Genomic DNA, 26,949 nt, shown 5'->3' on the forward strand with positions numbered 1-26,949 from the left:
TCAATCACAAAGTAATCTTTGTGCACAGCAAATTCATCATCATCACCATCATCATCATCGAGGCTCAGGTTCTTTTTGAATTAAGCTCCCATCCCCCAAGGCCAAGGGCCAGGTGTGCCCTGGGCCATACTTTTCACAATGTTCCTGTACATTAGAGGTAATGTTTTTACAAATTTGTATGCGTTACAAAACTGGACTCATACTGCATACTTTACTCTGCAAATTACCTCTCACGCTTCTCATAGTTATTTGCCAAAAAGGGTGGCCATAGACACCCTCCTTTTATAGGAGAGATTCTGAGAAGGGAGATTGCTGAGCCAAAGGGTGCATGTATTGGAATACTTTTAGAGATATTGCTATTAAAATGGATATTAATACTTTAGTATTTTATTGGGCTGCCTGGGTGGCTCAGTGGGTTAAGCGTCTGCCTTCAGCTCAGGTCATGATCTCAGGGTCCGGGGATCGAGTCCCACATCGAGCTCCCTGCTCCGTGGGCAGCCTGCTTCTCCCTCTCCCTCTGCTCCTCCCCCTGCTTGTGCGCTCTCTCTCTCATGCGCACGCTCTCTCTCAAATAAATAAATCTTTTTAAAAAATACTTTAGTATGTTATTGATGCTGCCAGATTGCTTTCCAAAACGGTGTAGGCTTTCCCATTGCCAAGAACACAGTGTGCAAGTGCTCTTCCCCTAACCCTTGCCAGGCCCGGGGTGGTGCCATTGCTTTCTCTGATTCTCAAACAAATACATCAGATGAAGTTAATATCTTACTATTACTTGAGGTTTCCTTTCTCTGGGTATTAGTTAAATTAATCATATTCTTATATGTTTATGGATCATTAATATTTCCTCTTCTCAAAACTGTCTGTTCATATTCTATATTTCACACTGAGGTTGAAAGATACTTTTCTTATTACCTTTTAAGAGTTTTTGGATGCTGTGGATATTAACTCTTATTTGCCAAGTATATTTCCTTGTCGCTCATTTGTCCTTTGTCTTTGTCCGTGATGTTTTCTCGCCATGAATGTGTCATCAGTATTTCTTGTGCTGTTCACAAAAATGTTTAATTATGAAGTCAAAAGGAAAATAATTTGGAAAGAGTACAAAAGTAGATACAGGGCCATATCAATTGTAAGCACTGTTTACCATCAAAAAATGGAATGAACTTCCATGTTCAAGCATTGAGATGTAATTTACTTGTGGCGTTGTGGATGTTTCCCATTTTTATTGTTTTCCTCATTTTTATCATTTTCCTGTCTGAATTGCCAATATTGCTGCATTTTTGTTTTCTGTACCCTCTGATGCAAATGCAAAGTGTTTTAATTACATACAGATTGCAAAATTTCTTATGGGCTGGCCCGAGACACCGACGGCCAAATTTAACACTGTTTCTACAAGAACGTAAATTCCACGGGGAAAGGGACATGCTTGGAAGCCAAATTTTGGAATGTGTAAACTGAGGCGGGCTCTGTGCCAGACAATTTAGGCGGGAAACGGGCAATATACGACAAATAGACTGGGACTTCCTGTGACCATGTCTATCAACTTTTTCTTAGTTGTTGGGTTGTATTTTTTGGGGGGTGGGAGGGGCGTGTTCTTTTTCTTCTTCTTTTTGGATTGCTTGATAATAACCACATTTGGAAGCTTCTATTAGTTTCCCTGCATCTGCCAGCGATTGGCATCATTCCATCGTGCTAGGATAATTCAGTAGCGTCGCCTCCTGTGGAAATAGCTGCTTCTGGCAAAACTGTTTAGTTTATCATTTAATCAAAACATTTGCATAGTTACACTGAGTTAGGAAGCAAAGACCGTGTTGATCATTTTTGCATAAAGACAAGTCAAATCAAGGAGTGCTTTCAACCATGAAACAAAATTTAATTAAATATTGGAATGACAAACATTTCACAATGAGCAGACGTTCTTAAATAATGGCTAAATAATACACAAAAGAGATGACAGTTTTACATCTAGAAAGTGTGTAGGTGACCTGACGGATGTGCCCCGAGATCTTTGGTGCATGTAACGAAAGCATAGCTCACTCGTTTGGGGGGTTCGTTGCTCTGTGAAGATGTCTTAGAGCTCTGCAGACTTTGTAGTGTAAAGGCCTTGGAGGAGGTTGGGGGATCCAAAGCCCACCCACCAGGGAGGTTGCGCTGGGTGGGCCTAGGGACGGCATGGCCCGCAGGTTCTGCCCTGGGTGCTGCTCATGCTTCCCGCTCCCGGCCTGCTTTTGAGAGAACCCCTTTAGTAAAACCACTCCACATCCCCAATTTGATGATCATCTGGTTCCTTTCTCGATGGATTCGAACTGTTTCCCCTCATCTTTACAGAAGCCACCATTAGTTTTCTGTATTTCTGCTTTCTCCTCCCCCCCAAGTGGTTTTAAACTAAAGTTCAGCCCCATTAACCTCCTTTAATTCTTCACCAAAATACATTGTTAGGAGGAGTTTGCTGCAAATCACCACATGGGAACATAAAATGATCATGAAGTTTCCGTGTGACAGCTGGGGGTCCTGGGGAGCTACAGGCCCCCTCCCATCCTCGCCCCTGCTGCCTGGGGCGGAGCCCACCAGGAAGCCAGGAGACGTGATTCATACCTGTCAGTCGTGGCGCACGGAGCCATGTGGAACCGGGTGACGAGGTATAGGTCTCCAGAGGCAAAGAGGGCATTCCTGTCTGAGGAGGAAGAAAAAAGCATGTGGGAATTTAGCTAAGTCACAAAAGTGATCCCTGGGGCTTAAAGAGCACACGCCCCAGGAGATTTTACAAACGGCACCAAGAACCTCCCATTCTGGACTTACTATGTCTCGTCACCAAAAGTCCTCTGGATCAAGGTCCCTTTTCCAAATAATACTTAGAGGAAATGCGAAGTTACTTGCCTCTTGGCCTTATTAAATCACCATTAGGCGGTATGCCTCTCACAGCAGGTGTATACACACATGTTGTTGAAATGCGGAGGGTAAGACAGGGTTGCTACGATTATAGGGGGGTGGAAAAAAAGTGGGAAAGCCATTTTTTAAGAAAGCAAAGAGAAGAGTCCCAGGGAAGCCAGCGTATGTTTAAGAAATGGAGGCCCTTGGGGGCACCTGGGTGGCTCAGTCGGTTAAGGTCTGACTCTTGATTTGGTCTAGGGTCATGATCTCAGGGTTGTGAGATCGAGCCCCGTGTCCGGCTCCGTGCTGGGCATGAAGCCTGCTTGGGATTCTCTCTCTCCTCCCTCTGCCCCTTCCCTGCTCTCTCTCTCAAAATAAATGAATAAATAAAATCTTAAAAAAATACATAAATGAATTTTTAGAAATTAAAAAAAAAAGAAACGAGGGCCCTTTTAAGAGAGAACAGACAGATAACTTGGAAATAACAAAGAAAAATAATACTCCGTACAAACAGTGAAGGGTGGGTTCTAGAACCAGCCTGCTTGAATTTATTCTTGGCTATACCACTGACTAGCTGAGAGACACAGAGCAAGGTCCTGAACAGAAGGGCCAAGGGGGCATGCAGATGTGTTTGTAGGGTCTGATCCGAAAGTTACCCTAGCATCCTACATGTATAAGAGAGTTGGTGGGGGGCGGGGTGCAAGGACAATGGGCAGCAGAAGGGAAGACAGAACAATTTAAGGTTGCTTCCCAAACCGGCGATTTCTGAAATAAAAATGAGGTCTGAAAGGATGCTACTCTTGCAGGTAGCTACTTACAAGAAGGTGAGATATTAAAAAAAAAAAAAAATCACATTTTAGGGATACTGTGTTTTCTCAGGGCATATTCAGGGTCTCCACAATTCAGGTTGTTCAATGCAGTCTAAGCCTCAGGTGGGGAATCACCACGTGGAAAGCTCTCTGCGATACTGCAGGGAGTGGGGGGGGGTCCAGCCCCTCCCGTTCACTTCCCTTCCCTCCAGAGAACCGTCCCCACAGGGGGCTGTGCAACCCCTGCCGCCAGGGGGAAGGGAGCCGCCCTGCCCCGGGAGGTCCCATCAGACCACCACTGGGGGATCCTCCCCGGCTCAGAGACCCCCAGGAAGCCAGGAATGCCTGCTGGCGTCCAGCGGCCACTCCAGGGACACCCACAGAATGTCAGGCCAAGCAGACCTTGCAGCTCAGAGACCTCTGCTCCTCCTGCACACTGAGGGGGGCTCTGGGGCAGGAGAGAGTTAGGCAACCTCCTTTCCGGAGCCGGGGTGGGACCGCAGCGCCCCCAGTTCGAGAGAACCTCAGCTGGCCTTGCTCCTTCGTTCCTGGCCAAGAAAGTGAGGCCCAGGAAAAGAGATACCCCCTCCATGAATTGTGCCTGCCCTTTCTCCAGGAATCCTTGCCAGAGCTGGAGACTTAAAACTGACAGCGAGGAAAGGGGTGGGGCTGGTGTTCTTGCCCTGGTAGAGCCACTCAGAGCCGTCCTGGGCCGACCTGCCACGACTTGTGAGGGCCAAAGTCACATTTTCAGGACTCTCATGAGCCTGCGGTGAAACAGTCTCCATTAAAAATAAATTTCCATCGGGGCACCTGGCTGGCTCACTTGGTTGAGCATCCAACTCTTGATTTCGGCTCAGGTCATGATCTCAGGGTCGTGGGATCGAGCCCCACATGGGCTCCAGGCTGAGCGGGGAGTCTGGTTGGGATTCTCCTTCTCCTTCTGCCCATCCCGCAGTTCACACACACACACACACACACACACACACACACACACACACTCTCTCTCTCTCTCTCTCTCTCTCTCAATAAATAAATAAACAAACTTAACGTGAAATTACCATTAAATCAATGACTTTATAAATAATAGCAGTAAGTTTCAAAACTCATCATTTCCTAATTATTTCACTACCTTTCACTATTACACCACAGAAGTCGGTTGACAACACAATTTTTTTTAAGGATTTTATTTATTCATTTGAGAGAGAGAGAGAGAGCACAAGCAAGGGGAGAGGGAGAAGCAGAGTCCCCGCTGAGCAGGGAGCCTGACAGGCTCGATCCCAGGACCCTGGGATCATGACCTGAGCCAAAGGCAGATGCTTGGCCAACTGAGCCACCCAGGCGCCCGGACACAAATTGTTTTTGATGAGCTGGTTAAGCATTTACTAGCGTACCACGACCAGCTCATTTGGAGGGATGCAGGTTAGCACAGGGGGAAATTCATGTAATTCTGTAGATGGGAATGCTAAAAAGTGTGTAACTCTTTCTTATCGGTTTTTCTGGGGAAGAATGAAGAGGAGGATCAATCCAATTCAGGAAGGCTTTATTGAACATGGCTGCTGTGTGCCCAGCACTGGAGTAGACATTTAGCATGAACGCTTAAAATTATTCATGCAAACAATGCCTCTTTCTAGAAACAGCATTAAGTGATTCACAGAAGATTCTTCTATTTCAATGAATCTATTCATCTATAAAGAAATACTTCATACAAGACCCAACAGCCAAGATGATTGTTTTTCTCCAGATTGTTGAATTGCAACATCATTTCTTCTGTTTACCATTCAGGGCACTTAGGCCATTCAATGTGCCTGTGTGAGCTCTTCCCAAGATATAAACGGATTTTTGAAATGTAGATAATTGATGTTTGATGGAGCTCATCCTTATTGCCTATTAGAGAACTCAAATAGGTTAATCTGGATTCTTCTTCTTGGGGATCCAAAGCGATTGTCTTTCAATAAGCCCTGTGCTTTTTTTTTTTTTTTTAATTTGAGAGAGAGAGAGCATGTGGGAGAGGGGGAAAAGGGCTGACTCCCTGTTGAGTGGCAGGGCTCAATTTCAGGACCCTGAGATCATGACCTGAGCCGAAGTCAAGCACTTAGCCGACTGAGCCACCCAGGCGCCCCTAAGCCCTGTGCTTATAAGAGCTGCTTGAATCAGTCTCCAGGTTTGTGTCCCTGCCTCCTTCTGCCCTTGCTGAGCTACTGGTGTACACAGGAGGAAAGTTGCAATCATGAGAAGATTTTTTTCGTTTCATTTTAATCTGTCATCTTTGCTGAACGATGGCATAATTTTGACTTAATCTTGGAAGTTGTATCACATTCAATTTTCACCTTATTAGGAAGATTCTGTCTGTGTGCACAACTGTGGAAGGGGTTTGGAGACCCCACATTAAAGCTGCTATTGATATGAAATGTCTAAAATCCCTTGGCGGTGTTTACAAAGGCCAGGAGGGGGCAGAGGCAGAGGGCCCCTCACCAGTGAGCCATTAAAATAGAAATGCTGGGTGGATTTGACAAATTGAAAATCATATCGTTCACCATATTAACAGATTAAAAAGAAAAACAATACAATCATGTCAATAAATGCAGAAAAAGCATTTGGCAATAGAAGAAAATGAACAAACCTCTGACCAGACTGACCAAACAAAAAAATATTGAAGTCATGAGTTTATAATGTCAGGAACCAAAGAGAGGAGATCATTACAGATCCTACAGGCACAAAATATAAAATAAGGAAGTTTATGGAAAACTTCTGCTAATAAATGTGACAATTTAAGTTAAATGGAAAAAATCCCTGAAAGACACAAACTACTGAAACTCATTTTAGAAGAAACAGATAACTGGAATAATGCTCTATCCAGGAAAGAACTGAAAATTGGATTCATAGTTCAAATCTCACACAAAGAAAGTGCCAGCCCTGGATGGCTTCATTAGTGAATTCTACCAAACATTTGCGGAAATAACAATATCAATTCTACATAAACACTTTCAAAAAATAGCAGACGAGGGGAAATTTTCCAACTCATTTTATGAGGTTAGCATTACCCTATACCAAAACCAGACAAAGACGTTATGAAGAAAAAAACTAAAGGCCAAATTCCCTCATGATCACAGATGAAAAATGCTCTTAAAAAACCTAACAAAATGAACCTAGGAATATAAAAAACAGAATAATGCACCCTGACAAAGATAAGGGTGTCTGTTCCCACCACTTAAAATCCATACTGTGCTGAAGATTCTAGCTAGTGAAATATGGCAAGAAAAAGAAATTAAACACATACCAATTAGAAAAGAAGAAGTAAAACTGTCTTTATTTAGAAAGAACATGACAGTCTTTGGAGAAAATCTTAAGTATAGGGAAAAAAGCCTCTAGAATAAGTAAGTGAGTTTAGTAAGATGATAGCACACAAGGACAATATACAGAAAAATCAGTTCTCCAGCTTGGACTGTAATCCAGACAAGATAGGATAAGCTCCTTTCTCCCTGCTTCTACCCACTGAGAACAACTTAGAAACCTGTAAATAACAGAAGGGGAAACCAAGAGACCTCTGAAATATGGTAAAAAGGAGACAGGTTGGTTTGGGACCCTAGGACTGGGAGAACAAAACAACAACAGAGTGTCTCATGACCCCCTTCCTCACGCGGGCCGAGCATTCCTCAACCCTCAACCTGTAACACAGGGCAGCCCATGTAGACCCCTTCTTCCTCTGGATTGAATGGGATTCCCACCTAGAACACCAGGTGAGTCCAGCAGCACCAGCAAGGGGGATTAATCAGGAGCCCACCCTTAAAAATGGCTAAGGAATGTTCTTGAAACAGGAAGGAGATGATAAAAGAAGGAAGATTGGGAGATTAGGAAGGAAGAAAACAGAAATAGGAGAAAAAAATGGCTACATAAATAGGCTCTTCTCATGAGTTTTATAAATTATATTGATGACCAAAACAAAAATTATAACACCATCTGATATTGTAGGCAATCAAACTTAAATGCAGGGAAGCTGAAAAGACTTAAATGAAAGTAAGGTATCCATACTTCACCTGAGATAGCAAAATGGTGAAACCAGAAGACCGCAGTAAGTTGTATACGTGTATTTTAATACCCAGAGCCAACTATACAGAGAATAAGAGAATGAGACAAGAAATACACTCAAACACCCTATAAACAAATCCATGTGAAATCCTGAAAACATTTAAGTAACCTATAGGAAGGCATGAAAAAAGAAAAAAAAAGAGGAAATAAATAGGAAAGAAACTATAAGATGGCAGACGTAATCCCGAGTATAGAAAAGTGGCCTTTTAATATAAATGGGCTAAACATACCGCAAAAAAGGCAGGAATTAACTGAGTGAATTAGAAAAAACCAAAACCCACTACAAACTGTTCACAAGACACTCATCTCAAATTCAACACCGGTAGGTTGCAAGTAAAAGGATGGAAGATGACATATCATGGAAACATTTTTTTTTATAATCTTTTATTGTTATGTTAATCACCATACATTACATCATTAGTTTTTGATGTAGTGTTCCATGATTCATTGTTTGTGCATAGCACCCAGTGCTCCACGCAGAATGTGCCCCCTTTAATACCCATCACCAGGCTAACCCATCCCCCACCCCCCTCCCCTCTAGAACCCTCAGTGTGTTTTTCAGAGTCCATCGTCTCTAATGGTTCGTCTCCCCCTACCATGGAAACATTTTTTAAAAGGCATGGGTGATTATGTAAATATCAGATTAAGTAGACTTCAGGGAATAGAAAATCACTGGAGATGAAGAGGAATATCACATAATAATTAAAGGATTTATCCACTAAGAAGACATAGCAATCCTAAGTGTGCACTCACCAAACAATATAGCCTCCAAATATATGATGCCAAAACAACAGAGTTGGAAATCTTAAATTATACTAGGGGACTTCAGTGTCCCCCCTCAGCAACTGATAGAACTACCAAAGAAAAATCAGCAAGGATATAGAAAAATAATAAGACTGACAGGATGTAATTGACATACATGGAATGCTGCATCCAACAGCAGCAGAATACACATCTTTTTTTTTTTTTTTTCATTTGCGCATGGAACATTCACCAAGACCACATTCTGGGTCATAAAACAAGCTTCGGCAAATGTAGAATAATTATGATCATACAGAATATGTCCTCTGAACATAATCGAATTAAACTAGAAATCAATAACAGAAAGAAAACAGGAGAATCTTGGAACACGTGGAAATTAAACAACACACTTCTACATAAACCATTGGTCAAAGAAGAGGCTCAAAGGATATTAAAACTAAATGAAAGTGAAAATAAAACATTTCACAATATGTGGGCTGGAGCTTTAGAGAGGAAAATTTATTATAGTAAATGCTTATGTTAGAAAAGAGGAAAGGTTTTAAATCAATGGTCAAGTTTCCTAATTCAGGAAACTAGATAAAGAAGAACAAAATAAAGTCAAAGCAAGCACAAAGAAATAATAGAGAAAGAAAAGAATAGAAATCAATAGAAAAGAAAAGAATAGAGATCAATAATTGAAAACAGGAAAACAATAGAAACAGCTTCTTTGAAAAGATTGATGAAATTGACAAACTTCAAGCAAAACTGACAAGGAAGAACACGAAGGAGAAACAACAGAAGTGGAATGGAGAAATTCACTACAGATCCTTATCTCAGGGTCTGTCTGGGATATTATCACAAAAATACCATAGACTGGGTGGCTTATAGGCAGCAAACGCTTATTTCTCGCAGTTCTGGAGGCTGAGAAGTCCAAACCAAGGTGCCAGCAGATTCAGTGTCAGAGTGCTGTCTTCTTTCTGTGCCCTCACAAGGCAGACGGGCAAGGGGGCAATCTGGGGTGTCTTTAAGGGCACCATTCCCATGCATGAGGGCTCCACCCTCATGACCTAACCACCTCCCAAAGGCCCCACCTCCTAACGCCATCACATTGTGGGAGAGGATTTCAACATATGAATTTCGGGGGGGACACAGATATTCAGTTCCTTACAATCCTGCTGACTTTAGAAGGGCAAGGGAATGCTACTAACAACTCATATGTCAAAATTGACAACTTACATGAAATGGACCAATTCCCTGAATAGTACAAACTACCACAATTCATCCAATATGAAATAGGTAATTTAGTTTTATAACTATGAAGGAAATTGAATTTATAATTTAAAATGTCCTGAAAAAAGGAGTCTTCAGGCCCAGCTGTTTTAGCTGGAGAATTCTACTAAACATTCTACAAACCAATCCTACACGTTCTTTTCTAGAATACACAAGAGGAAACACTTTCCACCTCATTCTATGAGGCTAGTATTATCCTGGTAACAACCGCAGACAAAGACGTTTCAGAAAAAAGAAAACCACAGACCAGGAATCCTCATGAATAGAGATGCAAAAATTCTTGACAAGTATTAGCAGACAGAATTTATCAATATATAGGTATTATACACCATAACCAAGTGGGATTTATTCTAGATATGCAAGCCTGGCTCAACATTTTAAAAAGTAATCAGCATAGGGTGCCTGGGTGGCTCAGTTGGTTAAGCAACTGCCTTTGGCTCAGGTCATGATCCTGGAGTCCCGAGATCGAGTCCCACATCGGGCTCCCTGCTCAGCAGGGAGTCTGCTTCTCCCTCTGACCTTCCCCCCTCATGCTCTCTCTCTCTATCTCATTCTCTCTCTCAAATAAATAAATAAAATCTAAAAAAAAATAATCAGTATATAATCCACCATATTAACATGCTAGAGAAGAAAAATCATATGACCATATCAACTGATGTGGAAAAATCTTTAGACAAAATTTACCAGCCAATTGTGATAAAAACTCCTAGGAAACCAGGAATAGAGAGAAACTGCCTCAACTTGATAAAGAATGTGAACAAAACCCCTACTAACATTGTACTTAATGGTGAAAGACTGATACTTTCCCCTAAAATTGGGAACAAAGGAAGGGTGCCCAATCTCACCACTGCTCTTCAGCATAATGCTCAAAATTCTAGGCAGAACAATAAAGCAAGAAAAAGAAATAAAATGCATACATATTACAAAGAAAGAAAACTATCCTAGTTGTGGATGACATGATGCTCTACATAGAAAATCCCAAGAAACCTCCCCCTCAAAAAAAAAGAGAGAAAAACCAACTAGAGTTAATAAGTAGGTTCGACAAGTTTGCATGATACAAGAGCACAAAAATCGACCATATTTCTATATACTAATAACAAACATGTGGAAACCAAACCCAGAAATGCAATAAAATTTATAATCAATCCAAAGAAAATGAATACTTGGGTATACATTTAACAAAATATGCAAAGGTTATACATGCTGAAAATTCCAAAAAACTGATTAAATAAATCAGACAACATAGATAAAAGGAAAGGCATACTGTATTTACAAAATGGAGGACTCGTACAGTAAAAAATGTCAGTTATCTCTAAATCCATCTATAAATATGATAGGATTTTCATCAAAATCCCAGCAGTTGCTTTTAAGACATAGAGAACCTTGTTCTAAAATTCATATGGAAAGGAAAAGGTCCTAGAATAACCCAAATGATCTTGAAAAGAAGAGCAAAATGTTCGGGATCACTCTTTCCCAATGTTAAGATTTACCGAAGAGGTACAGGAATCAGGATAGTGTGGTGCTGCTGGAAGGATAAACATACGGATCAGTGGAACAGAACAGAGAACCCGGAAATAGATCTACAGAAATGTGCTCAATTAATTTTTGACAAAAAAACAAAAGCAATTTAATGGAGGAAAGACAGCCTTTTTCAGCCTATGGTGCTGGGATAACTGGACATCCACAGGCAAAATCTGAGCCACAGTCTATATCTCACATGTTACACAAAAGTTAACTCAAAATGGATCACTGACCTAACTGTAAAACTGCAAAATTTCTAGAAAAAAAAGAAGAGGAAATCTTTAGGATCTGGGACTAGACAAATAGATCTTACATTTGAAACCAGAAGCATGATCTGTAAAAGAGAAAAGCAATGTTTGACCTCATCAAAATTTAAAACTTTTCCCTTGTAAAAGTCCCTAATGAGAGTATGAAAAGACAAGCTACAGACTGGGTGAAGATATTTGCAAACCACATATCCAACAAAGTGCTGGTATATAGAATGTATATAAAATTCTCAAAACTCAACAGTAAAAAGGAATCCAATTAGAAATTAGTAAAATATGTAAACAGACATTTCCCTTAAAAAGGAAATATAATTGCTAAATAAACACATGAGAAAATGTTCAACATCACTGTAAAGCATAATACAGCCATTCTGGAAAAAAGTTTAGCAGTTTCTTAGAGCACTAAACATGCAATTACCATATAACCATCAATTGCACTCCTGTGCGTTTATCCTAGAGAAACAGTAACTTAGTATCACGCACAGAAATGTTTACATGATTATTTATAGCATCTTTATTCGCTTTAGCTAAAAACTGTAAATCCGTATGTCTTTCAATGGGTGCATGGTTAAATAACTTTGTTCTATCCAAACCATGAGATAACATTCAGAAATAAAAAGGAATGAACTGTTAATATGCATGGCTTGGATAAATCTCCAGGGAATTATGCTAAGTTTAAAAAGCCAAATTGTGCAGCCACTCTGGAAAACTGTTTCCTCACAAAGTTGACGATAGAACTACCCTACAGCCCAGCAATTGCCCTTCTAGGTATTTACCCAAAGGATACAGATATAGTGATTCAAAGGGGCACCTGCACCCCAATGTTTATAGCAGCAATGTCCGCAATAACCAAAATATGGAAAGAGCCTAGATGTCCATGGGCAGATGAATGGATAAAGAAGAGGTGGTATATATACACAATGGAATATTATGCAGCCATCAAAAGGAATGAGATCTTGCCATTTGCAACGACGTGGATGGAACTAGAGGGTATTATGCTAAGTGAAGTAAGTCAGTCAGAGAAAGACAAGTACCATGTGATTTCATTTATATGTGGAATTTGAGAAACAAGACAGATAAACATACAGGAAGGGAAGGAAAAATTTAAAAAGATGAAAACAGAGAGGCAGGCAAACCATAAGAGACTCTTAACTCTAGGAAACAAACTGAGGGTTGCTGGAGGGGAGGGGGGTGGGGAGATGGGGGTAACTGGATGATGGGCATGAAGGAGGGCACGTGATGTGATGAGCCCTGGGTGTTATATGCAACTGATGAATCACTAAACTCTCCCTCTGAAACTAATAATACAGTATATGTTAACTAAATCAAATTTAAATTTAAAAAAAAGAAATCGTGTGCACTGTTGGTGGGAATGTAAATTGGCACAGCCACTGTGGAAAATAGTATGGAGTTTCCTCGGAAAATTAAAAATAGAACTACCATATGATGCAGACATTCCAGTTCTGAGAATATCTCTGAAGGAAATGAAATCACCATGCCAAAGACATATCTGCACCCCCATGTCCATAGCAGCACTATTTACAAGAGCCAAGATATGAACACAACCTAAGTGTCTTTGATGGAATAATGGATCAAAAACACACACACACACACACACACACACACACACACACACGTTATTCAGAAAAAAAGGCCAATCCCCAAAGGTTATATACTATATGATTTCATTTAAATAATATTATTGAAATAAGGTTATGGAGATGGAGAAGAGATTCGTGGTTGTTGGGGGTGAGGGATGGGGGAGCAGAAGGGAGGTGATTGTGGTTATAAAAGAGCAACCCGAATGCATCCTTGTGGTGATAAAATTGTGCTGTGCTTTCAGTGTGGTGATGGTTACACAAACCTACACATGTGATAAAATGGCATCAGACTAAATACACACAGATGTGCACACTTACAAGTGCACACACACACAACCAAGTGAATACAAGTAACACTGGAGAAATCCCAATAAGATCGGTAGGTCATATCAGTGTCAGTATCTTGGGTATGGTATCGTCCTCTGGTTTTCCAAGATGTCACCATTGGAGAAAACTGGGTAAAGGGTAGAAAGAATCTCTGTTGTATTTCTTACAATTGCATGTGTATCTACGGTTATCCTGAAACAAAGAAATTAATTTTAAAACCAACTGTTTTCCATTTTATTACCAATGAATGATTGGAAATTATACTGAATAATAATTATATTTACAATGACATCAAAATGTGAAATAAAAATGGATCTAACAAAAGTGCGCAAGGTCTGTACACTGAAAGCTACAAAACATTGCTGAGGAAGGTTTTTTAAAAATCTAAAAAGTTGGTCAGAAGATTCGATATTATTAGGGTGTCAATTTTTCCCAAATTGATGTACACATTCAATGGAATCCTTATCAAAATCCCAGAAAGCTCTTTTGTAGGAATGGCTATACCAATTCTGAAGTTTGTGTAGAAATAGGTCTAGCACAGCCAACACAATTTTGAAAAAAAAGGAACTGGATGACTTCCACTACCTGATTTTAAGACTTACTATAGTAATCACGACAGTGGGGGATTGTCATAAAGGATAGACACAGAAATGTGGGGAATAGAATAGAGACTCCAGAAATAGAGCCCTGGGGTCTGTGTATGTGTGGTTATTTCTTCAACATTACGAAGGCAGTTTAATGGGAAAATAATAACTTTTCCAGAAAATGCTGTAAAAACAAGTGGATATTCACAACAAATAAACGAACCTCAACACTTACATCATACATAAAAATTAACTCGAAATGGATCACAGACCTAAATTTAATAGTTAAAGCTACAAAACTAGAAGGAAATCTTCATGATCTCGGGATTGACAATGATCTTTAAAAGCAGGATAGCGAGACGCCTGGGTGGCTCAATCTGCCTTCGGCTCAGGCCATGATCCCAGGGTCCTGAGACTGAGTCCCACATCGGGCTCCCTGCTCAGCGGGGAGTCTGCTTCTCCGTCTGCCTGCCACTCCCCCTCCTTGGGCTCACTCTCTCTCTCTGACAAATAAATAAATAAAACCTTTAAAAAAAAATAGGGTAGCAAAAGAATGGCCCATAAAATTAAAAAATTGAAAAATTGGACTCCAAAATTAAAAACCATTGCTTTTCAAAAGACAGTGTTAAATAAATGAAAGCAAGCCATAGCCTGGGAGAAAATATTTACAACACATAATTCTGACAAAAGACTTGCACACAAAATATATAAAGAGCGTTTCAATTCTAACTAGGAAGACAAAAAGTGAGCAAATGATACAGTTAAGCATACACTTATATGACCTATAAATTGCATTCCTAGGTATTTTCCTAAGAGACACGTCATCAAAAAAGGCAAATAGCAAATAAAAAAATGAAAGATATTCAATATCATTAATTATTAGGAAAAGTAAGTTAAAAATATGAGAGATACCACTACACCACCCCTGAAATGGCTCAAAATTTTAAAAGACTGGCAATACAGAGTATTAGAGAAGATACGGATCAAGTGCAATCCACTCTCTTACACTAACAGCATAGGATGGTACAACAACTTTGGAAAATAGTTTGGCAGTTCCTTATGAAGTTAACCATGCGCATATATATGATCTAATAATTGTATTCCTGGGTGTTTTCCTCAGATAAATGGAAATATGAGTTTAGACAAAGACTTAAATGTAAATATTCATATCAGCTTTTTCATAATGGTCCAAAACTAGACACAACCCAAGTGTCCATCAACCAATGAACGGTAAGCACCTGGTGGAATACCTGTGTGCTGGGAAAGGACAGGTATGCTTCCACACGGCAGCATGAATGATCTCAGAATAATTACCTGGTGTGAAAGATGTCAGACACAAGAGAATACATACTGCCCGAGTCCGTTTACATGGAATTCTAGAGCAAAATTGTAGCACTAGAAAGCAGATCAGGACTTGTGATAGGGGGCCAGAGAATGGGAGAGGAGACTGGCAGTAAAGGCTTGCGCTGGTAATGTGCTATATCGTAATTGTGGCCATGTGTCACACCATTGTGTACGATTGTCAAAAATCATTAAATAGTACACTTGAAGTTGATTAATATGACTATATGTACGCTTTACCTCAGTAAACCTGATATAATTAATGATCTCTAATTAAAGGCAGTGGAGTGGGACGCCTGGGTGGCTCAGCGGGTTAAGCGTCTGCCTTCGGCTCAGGTCATGATCTCAGGGTCTTGGGATGGAGCCCCGCGTCGGGCTCCCTGTTCAGCGGGGAGTCTGCTTCTCCCTCTATCTGCTGCTTCCGCCTGCTTGAGTTCGAGTCTCTCTCTGACAAATCAATAAATAAAATCTTTAAAAAAGAAAAATAAAGGCAGTAGAGCCACCAAGATGGTGAAGAATGGTGGGGGGTCCAAACGAAGAAGGAAATCCAGAATCAACAGACACCCATAGGGCCCGAGGCAGTGTGGAGACGCACAAGGAAGACAGGGAGTCTACAGTCCTTCTGACCCAGGTGGACAAATACACACACGGTCAGTCCAACATGGTGATGCCATGTCAAAGCACGCGGCACGCATGTGCACCACACTACCACAATTAGCAGTAGGATTTTTCAATTTATGGTTTTTTTAAATATTTTATTTACTTATTTGAGGGCGGGGTAGGGGCAGAGGGAGAAGCAGACTCCCCGCTGAGCAGGGAGCCCAATGCAGGACTGGATCCCAGGACCTCGAGATCATGACCTGAGCCGAAGGCAGACGCTTAACTAGCTGAGCCACCCAGGTGTCCCCTTTTCAATTTAGTTTTTTTAACAACTTTGTTGAAGTATAATTTACATTCCAACAAAACACTTCTGTAAATTGGGTGGTTTGTAGTATATTTATTCAGGTGTACAACCATCGCCATAATCCATTTTTTGAAAGTTCCATTACTCCAAAAATTTTCCTTATTGCTTTTTGCAGGCTGTTGTTGCTCCAAACCCCAGCCTTGGGCAACCACTGACCGCCTTTATAACTCAATATTTTGCCTTTTCTAGAAATTTCATATAAACGGGATCATATAATACAGAGTCTTTTGTATCTGGCTTTTTTCATTTTAGCCTAATGTTTTGGGGGTTCACCTATATTGTACGTTTCAGTATTTTGTGCATTCTTCTCATTGGACACTATTCCACTGAATACCACATTATCCACTGACCAGTTAATGGGCATTTGGATTTTTCCAGTTTGGGGCTATTTGAATAATGCTGCTCTGAAATTTTGGTGTAAGTCTTTGTGTAGACATATGCTTTCGTTTCTCTCATGTCAGTATCCAGGAGTGCAATGGCCAAGTGCACTGGGGAGTCTTTAACTTTTTAAAGAAGCTGACAGAATGGTTTTTAAAGCGGCTGCACCTTATCACATTCCCACCATCGCTGTATGAGGTCCCAGGCTCTCCAGTTCTTCAATCATAATCATTCTGGTCAATAGGTAGGGGCATCTCGCTATAGTTTTAATGGGCACTTAAAAGCGAGGCATTTTCCCCGTGCTTATGAGCGTGTTATCTTTGGTGAACCATCTATTCAATTCTTGGGCCCATGCTTTTATTGGGTTGTTTCTCCCCTTCATTCTAGTTATAAGAGTTCTGCTATGAATTCTGAATACATGTCCTTTATCAATGCATGATTCACTACTATTTTCTTCCTATCCATGGCTTGTCTTTTCATTTCTTCTTATAGGGTCTCTATAAAAGCAAACTTTTTAAATTTTGATGAATTCTGATGACATTTTTCTCCTCTTTTGAATTCTGCTATTGATGTCATATCTAACAAAATGTTTGCCTAACCTGAGATCACAAAGATTTTCTTCTATGCTTTTCTGTATAAGTGTTATAGTTTTAGCTCTTTACATTCAGTTAATTTTTGTGTGTGGTGTGAGGTCAGGGTCTAATTTAAATCTTTTGCATATGAACATTTCATTGGTTCAGCAACATTTGTAGAAAAGATGATTCTGGGGCACCTGGGTGGCTCAGGTGGTCAAGTGTCTGCCTTTAGCTCAAGTCAGGATCTCAGGGTCCTGGGATCTAGTCCCACGTCGGGCTCCCTGCTCAGCAGGGAGTCTGCTTCTCCCTCTGCCCCTCACCCTGTTTGTGCTCTCACTTTCTCTCTCTCAAATAAATAAATAAGATATTTTTTTAAAAAAAGAAGACATCCTGTCTCTCACGAAATTCCCATGTCATTTGTGTTGGAAGTCAATAGACCACAGGTTATGTGGATCTGTTTCTGAACAGTGTCTCGTTCCATTGATCTATAATATGTCTACTGTTACGCCAATACCACACTATCTGGATCACTGTAGCTTTAAGTAAGTTTTGAAATCAAGTAATGGAAGTCCTCCAACGTTGTTCTTTTTAAATATTGTTTTGGTATTCAAGAGTCTTTGCATTTTCATATAAATTTCAGAATCAGAATGCCAATTTCCCTGTAAAAAAATAAGCCTGCTGGTATTTTGGTAGAGATTGCATTAAATCAATAGCTCAATTTGAGAAGAACAGAGTTCTTAACATGAGTCTTTCAATCCATGGAACCAATATATCTCTCCACTTATTTAGGACTTAATTTTCTCTCAGCAAAGTTCTGTAGTTTCCAGTGTGCTTGTCTTGCACTTACGTTGTTAAATTTATTCCCGAATATTTTATTCTTGCTGATGCTATGGTGGCTAGACTTGATTCCTTAGCTTCATTTTTGGATTGTTTGTGGCTAATACACAGAAATGCAACCGATTTTGTATATTGATTTTATATCCTGAAACCTTGGTAAACTCACTTATTAGTTTTAGACCTAGTAACATTTCTTAGGACTTTCTATAGAAACTGTAATGTTTTCTGTCAATAAAGATAGTTTTACTTCTTTCTACCCAATATGTGTACTGTTAATATTTTTCTCACCTTATTACAGGGGTTAGGTCTTGAACTCATTCACAGTTTAATCTTTCATAACTGTCTCTTGTTAACTGTAGGATTTTTATAGACACCCTTTATGAGTTACTGGGAATCCCCTTTCGTTTCTAGCTATTTGAAAATTTTTACCATGAATGAATTTTTTATTTTGTTAAGTGTTTTGTGTCTACTGAAATGATCATATGGTATTTACCCTTTATCTCTTAATGTGGTAGTTTATATTAATTGATTTTCAGTTGCTAAACCAACCTTGTATTCTTACAAGCTCATACACCACTTTGCCAATTGAATTTCCTTACTTGATATAGGTCAACTTAAATTGTCTCTTTCCTCGTGAACCAGTTTTGACTATGTCTTTTTAGGAATTTGTCCATTTCTTTCTGGTCATTGGGTTTGTTTGCATACAAGTGTTTATTGTATAGTTCCATAGTCTTTTAAATTTCTTTAGAGTCTGTAGTGATGTTTCCTTTACTACTTTTGATTTTGGAATTGATATCTTCTCTCTTTTCTTCTTATTCAGTCTACCTGATGGTTTGTCATTTTGCTGATCTTTTCCAGAATAAATTTGTTTTATTGATTTTCTGTATTGACCTTTTATTGTTTTTGTTGATACTTGACCTGATCTATATTATTTCCTTTTTTCTGATTAATAACACTTGATTTATTCTTCTTTTTCTGGCTTCTTGATGGAGAAGCTTAAATTATTATTTTTAGGAGCATTCTTCTTTTTAGATGTAAGAGTTTAACCTATAAGTTTCTCTGTAAACACTGCTTCACTATATCCTATAAATTTCCACATGTTGTGCTCTCTTTTTTATTCAGTTCAAGATATTTTTAATTTTGTCTGTGATTTCTTCTTTGATCCATCAATCATTCAGAAGATATAGTGTAGCTTTCAAATATTAAGTACTTTTTCACATTTATTTTTATTGCTGATTGCTAATTTAATTCTATTTTGGTCATATAACATACTTTATGTAATTTTAATCCTTTTAAATTCAGTGATAGTTGTGTGGTGTGCTAAAAACTGCCCCCCCCGAAAGATACTCATGCCTTAATCCCTGAAACCTATAAACGTTACCTTATATGGACATAGAGTCTTGGTAGAAGTGATTCAGTTAAGGACCTGAGGTTCTCCTGGACAATGCAATCACAGGGGTCCTTATGAAATGATGGCAGAGGGAGATGCCACACACAGAAGAAGAGGGGATGATGGGAGCAGATGCAGAGACCCCAGGGGTGCAGCCCCCAGCCGAGGCATCCGGCAGCCAGCAGAAGCTGGAAGTCGTAAGGGATGGATTCTTCCCTTGAGCCTCTGGAGGAAATGTGACCTGCCAACATTCTCACTTCAGCCCAAAATAATGACTTCAGAATTCGGGCCCCCAGATCTCCCCTCCAGCAATCCTCAGTTTGTTTCCTAGAGTTAAGAGTCTTTTATGGTTTGTCTCCCTCTCTGTTTTCCTCTTATTTTATTTTTCCTTCCCTTCCCCTATGATCCTCTGATTTGTTTCTTAAATTCTACATATGAGAGAAATCATATGGTATTTGTCTTTCTCTGACTGACTGACTTCACTCAGCATAATACCCTCTAGTTCCATCCATATCGTTGCAAATGGCAAAACTTCATTCTTTTTGATGGCTAATATTCCACTGTGTATATATATATATACACCACATCTTCTTTAAAGACCCTTCCTGGAGGCCCCAATCACCAGGATGCTCTGCTCTTATTGCCTGGGGCCTGGTGACACCGCGCGCTGAGCGCACTGGGGGCTGGGAAGTGCAGTCTTGACTCAAGACGCTCATGTTTCTGACTAAAAGTTGGGAGTCTACAGCCGAAGAAGAAATGGACAGAGATTGGTGGACTTCTCTCAGTCTGTCGCACTCAGGATGATAGAAATTTTTAAAACTTAACTAAGCACCTAAAAAGCATGGCTCTTCATTTGAGTGTGCACACTGGGCCGTCACAGGTGAGCCACACCGACACGGTGCACCTATCTGGTGCCTAGTGAATAGTTGTGGAAAGACTGAATGAACCCGAATAAACCATCAGCCTGAGAGAAGGCTGGTTCCCTGTGTTTACTATACTCCGTGACAATGATAACAACCCATTATTTTCTTATACTGAGTTCATCAACAAATAGAAAAGATTGACTTGCCTCTGACATTCTATAGGAGCTTGTGTGATGCTGCCATGTTATATTTGGTTGAAAACCTCCAGGCCCACTGATCAGTGCCAAGTGGAAAAACTGGAGAGACCAGATCGAGAAACCGTGAGAAGTCTTTGTTTGGCTCACGTTTACCTCCAAAGCCTCCCCCAGAGCAGAAACTGTGATAAAAGTAAGCACAAACTTACCAGCCATTGTTATTTGAACTCGAACCAGAAGCCATAGTTCAATGTCTGGCATTTTTCAAAGAGGTCGAAGCAGCTCTGTTTAAAAGAGCTCCCTGCTGTGGGATAAATAAATTTTTTTATTACAGAGACTCAGCAATGAGCCTGACAGCGAACTTCTCCATGAGCCGAGCACTCCAAAACCTGGAGAGGTGGGAATATTCTGTCTGCCACAGCACACAAAATACTCCTGAGAGAAAGGGACGGTCCTTGAGCCACCGTAAAGATGTGAGGATGTAGGGGGTTACCTTCGATGCTCTTAAAATCCTTCTCTTTGAAGGGGAGGGGAGAGATGAAATTAAGAGGAGAGAGACTGGACAGGGAAGGTATTTTGTCTAACCCACAGAGGCCTAAGTTAGAATTCGCATGTGCCTCTGCAACTTTTCTTTACACTTGCCATAGAGATCAAAGTAAAGACGCTTTATTTGTTTTGAAACTTGTCTATTAAAAAGGAATAGTATTAGGAGCCCATAATCTAGAGGTGGCAAGAAAGGCAGTAAGCAAGGAAGTAGGTAGACCCTTTCAGGTGGTACTTTTGCTGGAGGCTAGGAGGAAGAGTAATTAGTGGGGCGGCCAACTCTGGGGAAATGACCTTCCATCAGAGACCTGATGGATGAGAATAAGTTGGCCATGCAGAGTGAGTATAAAGGGGTAGAGAGGGGATGGGGGGATTTCCAGGCAGAGGGGTGAGCACCGCAGAGGGTCCTGGGACCAAGGAGAGCCCTGCATGGTAGGTGGCTGGGGGGGGGGGGGCTCCATCCTGGCCCCAGGGAGTGGAACCTGTGGCCAAGTGTGAGACTGGAGTGGGGGGTTGGGGCCCCCTTGAGGACAGACTTGCTGGCCATGGGCGGGAGTCCGAGTTGCATGCTAGGTGTGAGGGCAATGCTGGGGAGAGCGGGGCATTAACGTCTACACTGCAGACACCGTCTACACTGCAGACACTGCCCATGGTTACTGGCTACAGAATGAGCTCCAAGAGGGTAAAGCCGTTGCAGTAGTTTGGGACCAGAGATGATGATGGCTTTGATGAGCAGCTGCAAGATGGAAAGATGTAGAAAGGACTGAAATGCATCCTGGAGGAAGGCCCAGATGATTTGGCTGCGGAAATCAAATTTGTGGGGTAGAATCCCCACTTAAGGCTCAATTTGTTATTCTGTCTGATAGCTGGGAGCCCCTTTGTGAAACAGCATCATAGAAGGAAGGAGAGAGATCCCACAGGCACGGTGTCCAAGGTAGGGGGTGATTGGCATTAGCGTTCGGAGCCATACCCTTCTCCTAGCCAGATGAGATAAAATGATCATTTAATAAGTATGGTTTATCATGATTTGGTAACACCTTACAGAAAATGACCAGAACTCAGTAGTACTGTTTGCAGACACAGGAGTCCACGTGTTGTCTGACAACTGTGTGTGTGTGACCTTCAGGGCCCTCCGGAACATGGGGTCTCTGGCGGGCATCTCCCACCCGCATCCAGCGACCACATTGGCAGATGCCAGAAAAGGCAGGAGGGAGGTGGACAGATCCATCTGGTCTGCTCATACGTTTGCCCCTCGAGTGGCAAATACAGAGTGTGCCTTGTGAATTCTGAAAAAATGAGAACAGTCACAAATATCTCCTGAACACCAACGATTTGTTTACCACAAATAGTCTCCTTGGACTCGGGGACATAAATATAAGCAGCTTATGGTGTCACGAAGGGCGAAGGCCAAGTCTTGAAGTGATAGGGCTACCTTCCCTGCTGCACGTGAAAATTACACTCTTTACATATGAGTCACACCTACTTTGTACACAAAAGAAAGCTGACACCTGCTCTAAACTGAATATTTGTGTCCCTCCAAAATTACACATTGAAACCTAACCTCCAGGGTGAAGGTCTTAGGAGGTAGGGCCCGTGAGAGGTGGTCATGAGGGATGAGCGCCCTCGGGAAAGGACCCCAGAGAGCTCCCTCGCCCTTTCCACCACGGAAGGACACTGGGAGAAGGGAGCGGTCTATGAGCCCAGAAGCCAGACCTCACCACACCCTGAATCTGCTGGCAACTTGAGCTTGGGCTTCCCAACCCCCAGCACTGGAAGAAATACATTTCTGTTGTTTATAAGCCGCCCAGTCTGTGCTTATTTTTTAGAGCTGCCTGAACAGACCAAGAGCAATCAGGAGGAGCAGAGGAAAAGCTAATTGTGTGGTTCCAGCTGAACCCAGAGGCTTAAGGAAAGGAAGAACCCCACAGGCTGGAGGGGTCTTGGTCACCTCCAAGGAGGAGGAAGGTGTTGGAAGGGACACTGGGTTGGATGGCATGTGTCTAACTCTGAAGGGAAGCGGATGATGGTCTTTTTTCAAAGAAAGGAAAAATGTTATTAAGCAGAAATGTGTGAAAATAAACACAAAGGAGGTTGCTTAGCCTGTGATAGCCTTCAGCCAGAAACTTCACCTGGATCCTTCCCATTTAAGTCCCAATCTCCCCTATAGAAGAGAGAATTCCAGACTCCTTTGTCCCTCTGGCAGAATCTGTCAGGCGTGGACGGCAGGGCATGTGTCCTGAGGACTGGCCGCATCCAGTAAGAAAACTGTCATGAGCTGAGATGTGTCCCTCTAGATTCGTATGTTGGAGTCCTGACCTCAGAATGTGACTGTCTTTGGAGAGAGGTTCTTTTCTTTTTTTCATCTTTATTGATAGAACTCACATATCACATCATGTGAATTTAAGGTCTACAATGTGCAAATTTGATACATTTATATATTGCAATATGATTCCCACCATAGCACTAACACCTCCATCATATCATATCATTACCATTTTTCTTTTTTTGTGCTGAGAACATTTAAGTCCTACTATCTTAACAACTTGGAAGCTTATAATGCCGTATTGTTAACTATAACCACAATGCTGTGCATTCGATCCCCAGAACGCATTCACCTTCTAGGTGGGACTTTGTGCGCTTAGACCCGCCTCCCCATTTCCCCCACCCTCGACCCCTTGTACCCATCATTCTACCCTTCATTTCCACCAGTTTGGCTTTCTTAGGTTCTGCAGATGTTAGGAATGCCATGCAGTATCTCTCCTTCTCTGTCTGATATATTTCTGATGCCTGCGACGGTCCATTCCCATGTGTATTGAGACACGATTCACAGGAGCCAAGATATGGAAACAACCCAAGTGCCTGTCAATGGATGAATGGAGAAAGCAGATGTAGTGTGCATATACAATGGCATGTTCGTCGGCCATAAAGTGAAGGAAATCCTGCCATTTGTGACATCACTTTACAGAGGTAACTGAGCTCAGATGAGGCCATGAGACCCTCATCCAACAGGACTGTGGTGTCCCTTATAAGAGGAAATTTGGATCCTTACAGAGGAGGATGTGGCATGAAGACTTAAGGAGAACGCGGCCGTCTGTCTACGGCCAAGGGGAGAGGCCTGCAACACACGGTCCCTCCCTCCTTCCCTCAGGAGGACCCAGCCCTGCCGGCAGCCTGACCTCAGCCATCCAGCCTCCAGAGCTGGGAGACAAGACGTTCCTGTTGGTGAAGCCCCCCGGCCCGCGGCACTTTGCCAGGGCAGGGCTAGCTCATTAATATAGCAAACAACACTTCAGAATCTTATTTTTCGAGACCATTCTGTGCTCAGTGGGCAAGCCAACAGAAGAATGGAGCGTTGCTCCTTCTTACTCTTCACCTTTATCAAAACTGTCCTCCAAGCATGGGTGAGCTGGATCTCCATGTCAGACCTCTGCGGATGTCCCCGGGAAGCACCCTGTGATGTCAGAAAACTCTGCCTGGACAGACAGCCAGCTTGCATAGCAAAGAGACCCCGTCTGCCCCCCCACGTCATCCTCTCCCACCAGAGGAAAGAAGAGACTGGGGGAGAGGAAGAGACAGGCAGCCAGATCAAGTGCTTCTCATTAAACGCTCGCAACGGCCTCATTCTGGGTTCGGCCCCTCAAACAACGGCGCTGTTTTCTCTACATGCAAGTTTCTAGGTGACCCACTGTCCTTCTTTCCTGGGGGTGCTTCTTAATCAATTGCTAGGGCCCGACACCCAGGTAGGAGCCTGTTGAGCCTGGGGTTAACAAATAATCATGTTTCAGCAGTGTTTAAAAATATTGTAGTCCCAGAAAATGATTCTTTGGGGAAGCATTCTGTCCTTTCAAGTCTGAGGACTCTGGACCCCTTATCAGGGCTCTTCTGTGTCTTGATGGTAAAGGACACAAGATTCTAGCTCCCCGGGGACAGCATGGCCCCAGGAGAGACCCTTTCACCAAAGTTGTCAGAGTTCCTGCGAGCCACCCGGGAATAATGATGTGAAACACACATATTCCTCTGACTGTGTTTATTCTCTTAAAGAAAAGACAGAGTGAGTTCTGCTCCTCACTGCCACACAGAATTGAGCATTAAGCCTTTCAAGGGGTGGTTCGGGGAAGTCCAAACTGGGATGAGCAGATTAAAGAGCTGCCCCTGGCAAACTGCCCCAGGCAGGAGGACGCTGTGCCTCTGCAGGCAGGAACGGGGCTCGAGCCAGCGCAGCAGCAACCACGTGAGGGATGCACCCGACACCGTCCTTGGCAGTGTGGCTGGAAAAATCCACCACTGTCCTCCCCCCTGACGGGCCGCACAGGCTCCAGGTCTTGGGGGCAAGTTCAAACACTTGCTTCCCACTGAGGACATGTCGGATCCCCACATTGCCCAAAATCGCCCACTGGGTAATTAATGGTGCTCACAAGGATCATTTATGAGCTCGCTGTTCATGGCCATGCTTGACTGGCAAGAGCTCCTGGTCCGAGGAGCCAGGTATGGCTCTCCATGGCCCAGAACTCGACTGTTAGTGTGAGGCTGATCCAGACTTGCATCCTGGGAGGCTTCCTTTCCTAAATAAGGTTTCTCATATAAAAGGGACGGGACTCCCATGAGCTGGAGAATTCTCTGGAATCGTGAGTCTGACACTAGGCTTCTTTCTGGCTTTCGTCCATCCAGATAAGTGAAGCTGGATGGGCTGTGCTCAGCAAGCAAGCTGGCGGGGGAGACAGACAGTGAGACATGGGAGGTCCTAATCTTGGCCAGAGCCTGGGCGATCTGCTTAGGAGATGCTGGGAAATCGGGACACCTGTGTTCAAGACCTGTCTCTGGTTTTGAATCCTTCAGCCCTGAATTTGCAAGGTGTTCTTGGTGACATTGTTGAGACCCAAGTGCTGGGCTGGACAGGTCCCCATCCTGCAGGTTCTGACATCCTGTCTGTGGTCTGATCCTCGGCGGGGCCCCAGGATCGCTGCCGGACTGTCCCCTCCTCCCTGCCCATCCCTGAGCTGCACACCAGCCCCCACCAGAGACACGCGCAGGTGTCGTGAAGACTCACTGCCTTCTCTGTGAGGTTGAACGACTCTGACCTGGCAGTTTGGGAGCTGGTCTCCTCAGCAGGCTCAGGACTCTCCTCCTCAGTCTGGTCTGCTCCTCAGCTGTAACAGACTTTTTCATCCGGATGTAGGCTTGTAAAAAAATAATGAATAACACGGTGTGGTGCACGTGTGCAGAAAACAAATGTGACCGACTTTATTTTCTGATTGATCTCATGATCAGTCAGTGATAACGGGGAACTCAAGTTCACCATTGAGCTTACCAATTACTGTTGGCTCTGCTTGACCCTCTCCTTTGGGCTTGGCCAGACTCTTCCTGGAGCATGCTCCGTGTGCCCAGGGCGCCTGGCTCTGAGAGAGGCCTGCGCTGCCAGGCCCCGTGGTGCTGGAGGGCTGCTGGCACAAGGACTCCCTGCTCACCCAGCGGCTTCTCCCCAGTCTCTTGGTTCTGCTGCTGATGCTGCACCAACAAGGTGCAGGGTCCCTCCTGGAGGTCCCGGTCTCGGCTCCGTGGGGGTGCGGGTCCCTCAGGTCTATGTGCAATTGCCACTGGGTTCTGCTGGGCCGGCCACGCCTAAACCCCCTCTACCCAGGAACCTCGGCCACAGCCCCTGTTCCCCAGCTTCCACAGAAGGGGCACCTGGCCCAACATCAAGCTTAAGCTTTGCTTTCTGCCACTTTGGCTGTCTGTGGCTTCTCCTTGGAGGTGGAGGGGGTACCTTT

The sequence above is a fragment of the Eumetopias jubatus genome, unplaced genomic scaffold (genome assembly GCF_037043125.1).
Source record: "Eumetopias jubatus isolate StellerSeaLion01/CBP00866 unplaced genomic scaffold, mEumJub1_p1.0 scaffold_15, whole genome shotgun sequence".
NCBI lineage: Eukaryota > Metazoa > Chordata > Mammalia > Carnivora > Otariidae > Eumetopias > Eumetopias jubatus.